The sequence below is a fragment of the Habropoda laboriosa genome, unplaced genomic scaffold, assembly GCF_001263275.1.
Source record: "Habropoda laboriosa isolate 0110345459 unplaced genomic scaffold, ASM126327v1 scaffold1912, whole genome shotgun sequence".
NCBI lineage: Eukaryota > Metazoa > Arthropoda > Insecta > Hymenoptera > Apidae > Habropoda > Habropoda laboriosa.
The window spans coordinates 29,699-35,765 of record NW_017101951.1 but is presented as its reverse complement, the minus strand read 5'-3'; the positions used below and the strand labels follow the sequence as shown (position 1 = coordinate 35,765).

General features: G+C 37.8%; 1 non-coding gene across 1 annotated transcript; it reads right to left on the bottom strand.

The window, feature by feature from the left end:
* Window positions 1–2,314: 2,314 nt before the first annotated feature.
* Window positions 2,315–2,396, bottom strand: Trnas-aga. The gene has a single exon. It is a non-coding gene; the product is annotated as a tRNA-Ser (tRNA).
* Window positions 2,397–6,067: the final 3,671 nt, after the last annotated feature.

Here is a 6,067-nt window from a genome sequence, read left to right as displayed (position 1 = left end):
TATTATTTGTTAATGTTCATTTTAAGTCAAATTGAAGCTGCAACGTTCGTATTTTGGAATACTCCAATTAGAGAGAGAAGTTGATTTTTTCTAGTTAAAAAAGTTAGTCCTCGAATCCTTTGAAATAGTATTTTCAAACGAAAGCTAAAAAGTGCGACATTTGTTCCTTTGAACTTTTGAATTTGTTCCGTTGAACTACGCGATATTTTTGTAGTATAATAGCTTTTAGGTAAACGTTTGTTAAATTCTTTACAACTAAGATAACCACACCAATCGCAGTTCTTATCTTACTCTACGTAAAGTCAGTCTTATTACTGTCATCGTTAATTTAACAAACGGTGTACTTAAATCGAGGGATTCAATGGAGATTTTCTTATAAATTTATTATTCCAATTATACATACATATACGTAAAACGTTTTCAGTTAAAATTTCAACAACATCGATTGTTCCAGTAACGAAAATATAGTAATTTTATGATAGGCGTTACAAAATAAAGATTCGCAGTTGAATAAGTATTCTTGTGTCTATAATCAGTTCATAAAGCATGAGTTAGTAGATTATTAATATTTTATTGGTCCATTTTTATGTTTTATTATTTTACTAAAACGATTTTGTGTGCTTTTGACTAATTTACACGTCATATTTGGGTTTATGCTATTCCAAACTTGTATTTCTTTTATCAATCTTTTATCCATTTCTGCCCGTAAATTCCCAATATGTTTAACATCCGAAATTCTTGGATGCGTGGCCTTAGTATGGAGCATCATTACTCATTATCCGTTCTATAACTGCTTGAGCAGCATATTTCGAGCCATTGCCTCGTTAAAAGTATCAATTATCTCGCAGACCCAATTTAATTTTACTTGCATGCAGATTTCTCGTTAAATATGCTTTATTCAGCATTTCATCCATTATTCTATCGATAAATACGAGATTATCCACGTTCGCAGCTGTCACAGAGAAGCCCCATTAGAGCACCGAGCCTTCGCACTGATCGGTTGTAAATTTTTTAAATCGGATCTTGTATTTGGTATTGTCCAAATTTTCGTAAAATTTTATCCACGTCCTCTCGAAACAATTTCTCTCGTAATGAAAACAAATAAAATAGATACTCAGTTGACTTTGTAACGTTTAACCTCCCAAGTTCTCTTGAATCACTCTTGGACGGAGGTATTGAAGTGTCGCGAATATCACACTTACCTTAAACTTATCAGTCGTTAACTCGTCAGAAGCCCAGCCCCACTCCATTCATCGGAGCATAAAACCGTGGCTGTCACGTTGACAAATTTCAGATACGAGACGATGCAACTTTAAACCATTAAGACTTCGTCTTCTCGTCGTTGACTGTGCGAAAATTACCGAGACATCGTCGAGGGAAGTTGACGCGCAGCTATGGAATTGGTACGTCGGCGAAAAGAATGGTGGATTTAGAGTCGATTTCTCAGTTGGCAAAGCAGCCGTGGAACCTAATGGACGAGGTAATCCTCGTTAGATCTCGAATCCCCTTTCATCCTTTCCTCCTTCTCTTGACCCCCGTAAGCATGCAAGCTTCGAGGACAAACGAGGACAAGAGTGGGAGAGAGAGGAAGGGTTGATCGCGTGGCGCGAGGAACGAGCCACCAGAAGCGAGCTTAGTCGTTCAGGTTCTCGAAAGTCACTTAACTTAGATTGTGCAAGCGAAATGACTTTAGTTCCCTTGGAAAACTTAGATTCACCGGCGGAGCATTGCTTGAAAGCACCGAAAAAAGGATAAGCAAGAATGCACAGCGACAGAAAGCGAAAGTTAACTGGAAAGAGGGCAAAGTAGTGGTGCATCGATGAACAAAGTGCAATAGCAGACAATACGCAGACAGAATTTGCCCTCGCCCGAAGGTAAGCGGCCTTTCTCTCGAGTACGAAAATACGAGTATACCACTGACTGACGTCTCCCGTCATGCGGATTCAGCACGTATTTCGGTGAAAGTTTCGAACATTTATACAGAGAGCTTCTCGTTCGGCGGAGGACTTCTAGCGTACTGTTCGGTACCGTACGAAAATAATCGCGTCATAAACTCTTTTTCTTAAAAATCACGGCGTACATGGTATGTTCAAAACAGTTCTCGGACTCATGCTTTCTACTAAAAAGTTTTATAGGAAGATGTAATTTCAATCTTTAATGTTCTACGTAGTCTCCTATCTGTTAATACACACCTTTTTTTTTTTTTTTTTTTTTTACATGAGGGAAATCTTACATAGACATCTCGCTTTTCCTGAGTGGTGGGGGCGAAAATCATTTTCAAATGCTTCCGGGAAAAAAATTAAAACGTACCACTCGCAGTCGGTAGGACTCGAACCTACGCTCCCAGAGGGAATCTGATTTCTAGTCAGACGCCTTAACCACTCGGCCACGACTGCTTCTTGTTAATACAATCCTAGTTACAGTGGGTGATCAAAACCAAGTTTTACCGAATTCTTATTATTTTTTTTTATGAGACGTTGATGTTTACAAATTGCAAATACACACTTGGCAACACTTTAGGCAATATTATCTGTCGTATGGACGTTACTTTGTATCGGTGCTGCAAATGGACATTTGAGAACCGCGTGTTACTGTTTTCTTGGTTTATAGATCTAGAGCATTTTAATTTTTGTTGCCGTGTGTTTACTACTTATAGGGTCAAAGGGTCAAAAAGGGTCAAGGCTGCAATTGCGGGAAAAGGTAGCGCTACCAAATACTGGCTTTATTGTTACTTCTTAACTATATTTTTTATAACTACATAAGCTAAGTTTAACTGTTTTGTGTATCTTTAGCGAATAACGAATACTTTGGGAGATCATTGCGTGGAAAGATTAAAATGGGACACTCTGTATATCTGTAAATAATATAATATATGCATGAATAATGTAATTATTAATTATGCATGTATGTATACACGTATGTACGTATATGTATATTTAGTTGTTTGTGAAAACGGGGGGTAGTTCCCAACTACGCGAATTTCTATCTACGCGGACAGTTGGCGTTGTTCGAGGGAGCACTGTATTTCGTTTTGGATTTCCGCACAATAAAGGAATGACGACTTATGTCTAACGGTATATTTCATTTAGAAATGAAAAATCTGCAAATGTTAATTACCATATGGACTATTTGGACATTTTTTTCTGTGTCTGAATTGCTAAATTTTCTAGCGCGTTTCAAACATTTCTTCGTACAGTCCTGGCCAAGATTTCAAATCCTTAACCCCTTAAAGTATGACAACGTGTCAGACTCGTGGCAGAGATTGTGGCGAAGATGTGAGAAAAACAGTTATATTAGTAAGAGAAATTCATTGTAATCCTAGTTTTCGTTTGAATTTGTAAGACTGAGGATTGCTAAATGTAATTAATCTGTGACAGATTAGCTTTTCTTGCCTGGTACAGTACGAAAACAGAAAATGGCTGACGCTTAGATGTACAGTCAGAAAAGAAATCATAGGTTAAGGGGTTAACTGCGCATAGTTCTGTCAATTCGATTGTCTCGATACCCGAAACACGTTTACATTGACTCCTGACCGATTACACGACCTCCCTACATCGCCGCCCATACTATACTAAGGTAGTTCTATATTTGTATTGTTTACCTATTTTTATTTTCGACAGTTATGTGTTCTAACTCAGAATTTTTTATGAATAAATTGTATCGTATAAGTTAAATCTGTTATTCCATTTACATCGAAAAAAAAATTGCTAGCCACCAAGATTTTCTGGACGACTGGACCACCCTGAAACGTACCCTCGTATAACTATCCAAACGAATACAGGTGGTTCATTAGGCCAGAATGTATTTCATTCGTTTGTATACAAATGGCTCTTAACTTGTTAAGGTGGTCAAATTACGCTGTTAAGGATACTTAAGTTTAGACAAGGTTTACGATACGGACGCGACTCTGCTATTTTTGAGATTAAGGTTTGAATACGCGTTTAATGTTTCGTTTGCCAGTTATTCCTTATTGCCAGGAGGGCTCCGAACCTCTCATAAAAGCGGAGAATTTGGAGTTTCTTCCTGAGGGACCGTTACCCTGGGTTTTTCCCAGAAGCTCAGGTGACGCGTACCTCACCCAGAACACCCCTTCCCTAAGGGTGAGCTGTTGGCGTTGAGCGTTGACCAAGGCCCTAACGTGATTGGGAGTCTTGGGAAGCTCAGGTGACGCGTACCTCACCCAGAACACCCCTTCCCTAAGGGTGAGCTGTTGGCGTTGGGCGTTGACCAAGGCCCTAACGTGATTGGGAGTCTTGGCCGTCAAGGGACCCAAATGGACAGACAAGAACATATAAAAGGATTGAACAGTGACAGACAAAAAGAGAGGTGACTGATTGTTGTAAGAACAAATTGGTGAAATAGAGCTCTGAACTCTTGTACGAACGATTACATGACACCTTGAACCTCAGGACATTGGACTCGCACATATTCAACATTTAAGAACTTAGTTACATTGTACTAGTGGTACATAAAAAACTGTGTTGCAAATAAAGACTTATTTGCTATATAATCAGGCTTCACGGACATTGTGGGAGCCAACGTACGTTGTCCACCTTGTATATCAAACTAATTGTATCAGTTATTGGTAATTGTTAATTAAATACCTCGGATAAATAATCTATCCAAGCAGATTTGCTCTCATTAATTTGAAAGAGATATGCCGTTCTAAAATTTACCGCAGTTTCCGCAAGCAAGTCTTACAAACTCGGAAAATTCGGAGGTGAATTATAACGGATAGACGGAACACGTAGTTCTGTGGTTATATAGACACGGCACAAGGCACCGCTGCGAAACTACTCAACATTTATGGAAAGTTAGTTAGAGAATTGAAAAACTAAGTTCACAGCCGTAAAATGAACGGAAGTATGGGAACTCTGCTAAATGTATTCTGCGTTAATCCTTAAATGGATATTTCACAAAGCATTTTGAGGTGAATAAAGTTGAGTTTGATATGTAGAAGTGTACAATGAATGCCCAGTATTATATTATGTGCTTTGAATATTTAAAAATAAAATCTGAAATATGTGAATTGAAACCGAACAATAAAATATTATTTAAGTTTAACGGGCATACGTTTCATTTATTATAAAGCTGAAAGTGCTGTGACAGGTTCATAATGTACAATTGTTCGAAATGTTTTTTTAAATTAATTTAACCCTACTAAATTTCATAGAATTTAATAGAACAATTTGAAAGATAGATGTATTTTAACACTTAAAAGTCGGGTCACGCAGATCTGTTCAAATTTTTCATAGTAAATTGTATCAATACTAATCTCAATTGTATCAATCAATATTTAACTTCCTCAAAATTCCCTGGAATCGACGCAATCTAAGAATAAAAAACAACTCTTCTTTTAAGTGTTAAAATAATGTTGGAAGATACAGTGGACATTTTAAATACTCGCTGTAGAATGTTAAAATTGAATGCAATTTTTCTGAAGCACTAAATGTATCGAACAATTTTTATCGACGAAATAAATTTTCTCGTCGATTTATCCGAACTTACCAAAAGAGAATCGTATATGTAGAACGTGAACAGGGTGAAGGGAACAACAACGGGTCAACGTTGTAAGATTTAATAAAGAAAATAGAAAAAAAAAAACAAAATGATAGATACAAACGATTCGGTGGTCTTAACTGCCTCTTTGGCTCGCTCGCGCCTCACCGAACACCTCTCTTACACGCACAGCCGTCGTCTTTCGGTAGCTTTTGTCTAGCTACCGCTGCGCTAGACCGCCCCACATATGCATATTTGTCGCTTGGGTATTGATCATCGAAATAAGTGGACCGCGAAGTAAAACGGAGCCTGTAGAGAAGTGGTACAATAAATTCGTGGCCAAATCATATTTAGCACGTTCAGAATAGTGTGACCCATCGATGGGTCATTCAAAATGATGGCCAGAAAGATTGAATGACGGATCTCCACGTTGTCAGATTAACTTGCATACTGAAAAATTAAGTATTAACAATAAAACACACTTCGGTCATAAGAAATGCTGGCAGCAGTGAGCGTTTGGTGAATTTCACTGTCGTCCTGAACGTGTTAATTAAATAACTGTTGCGTC